Genomic DNA, 1,679 nt, shown 5'->3' on the forward strand with positions numbered 1-1,679 from the left:
AAGTTTGAAGTCCATAGACCCCAATACTCGTGGAGAAAATGAGACATAAGGCAAGAATATTTGCCCGAGTTTATTTCTGTGTGTAAATTGCCATATGTAGGCTGTCAGCGGGCTTCACTCCGTTTTTGTTTGTTTACATGCTATATCTCGTCTTGAAGGTATCTTGTTATGAAAAATTCCTGATTTTTTTGACATGTATGGAGAGCTAGTTAGTCAGGCTACAACGTCCAACAAGTTTGAAGTCCATAGACCCAATACTCGTGGAGAAAATGAGACATAAGCAAGAATATTTTGCCCGAGTTTATTTCTGTGTGGAAATTGCCATAGAGTAGGCTGTCAGCGGGCTTCACTCCGTGGTTTGTTTACATGCTATATCTCGTCTTGAAGGTATCTTGTTATTAAAAATTCCTGATTTTTTTGACATGTATGGAGAGCTAGTTAGTCAGGCTACAACGTCCAACAAGTTTGAAGTCCATAGACCCAATACTCGTGGAGAAAATGAGACATAAGCAAGAATATTTTGCCCGAGTTTATTTCTGTGTGTAAATTGCCATAGAGTAGGCTGTCAGCGGGCTTCACTCCGTGGTTTGTTTTACATGCTATATCTCGTCTTGAAGGTATCTTGTTATGAAAAATTTCTGATTTTTTTGACATGTATGGAGAGCTAGTTAGTCAGGCTACAACGTCCAACAAGTTTGAAGTCCATAGACCCAATCTCGTGGAGAAAATGAGACATAGCAAGAATATTTTGCCCGAGTTTATTTCTGTGTGTAAATTGCCATAGAGTAGGCTGTCAGCGGGCTTCACTCCGTGGTTTGTTTACATGCTATATCTCGTCTTGAAGGTATCTTGTTATAAAAATTCCTGATTTTTTTGACATGTATGGAGAGCTAGTTAGTCAGGCTACAACGTCCAACAAGTTTGAAGTCCATAGACCCAATACTCGTGGAGAAAATGAGACATAAGCAAGAATATTTTGCCCGAGTTTATTTCTGTGTGTAAATTGCCATAGAGTAGGCTGTCAGCGGGCTTCACTCCGTGGTTTGTTTACATGCTATATCTCGTCTTGAAGGTATCTTGTTATGAAAAATTCCTGATTTTTTGACATGTATGGAGAGCTAGTTAGTCAGGCTACAACGTCCAACAAGTTTGAAGTCCATAGACCCAATACTCGTGGAGAAAATGAGACATAAGCAAGAATATTTTGCCCGAGTTTATTTCTGTGTGTAAATTGCCATAGAGTAGGCTGTCAGCGGGCTTCACTCCGTGGTTTGTTTACATGCTATATCTCGTCTTGAAGGTATCTTGTTATTAAAAATTCTGATTTTTTTGACATGTATGGAGAGCTAGTTAGTCAGGCTACAACGTCCAACAAGTTTGAAGTCCATAGACCCAATACTCGTGGAGAAAATGAGACATAAGCAAGAATATTTTGCCCGAGTTTATTTCTGTGTGTAAATTGCCATAGAGTAGGCTGTCAGCGGGCTTCACTCCGTGGTTTGTTTACATGCTATATCTCGTCTTGAAGGTATCTTGTTATTAAAAATTCCTGATTTTTTTGACATGTTTGGAGAGCTAGTTAGTCAGGCTACAACGTCCAACAAGTTTGAAGTCCATAGACCCAATACTCGTGGAGAAAATGAGACATAAGCAAGAATATTTTGCCCGAGTTTATTTCT

The sequence above is a fragment of the Patiria miniata genome, unplaced genomic scaffold, assembly GCF_015706575.1.
Source record: "Patiria miniata isolate m_02_andy unplaced genomic scaffold, ASM1570657v1 HiC_scaffold_18, whole genome shotgun sequence".
Classification (NCBI taxonomy): domain Eukaryota; kingdom Metazoa; phylum Echinodermata; class Asteroidea; order Valvatida; family Asterinidae; genus Patiria; species Patiria miniata.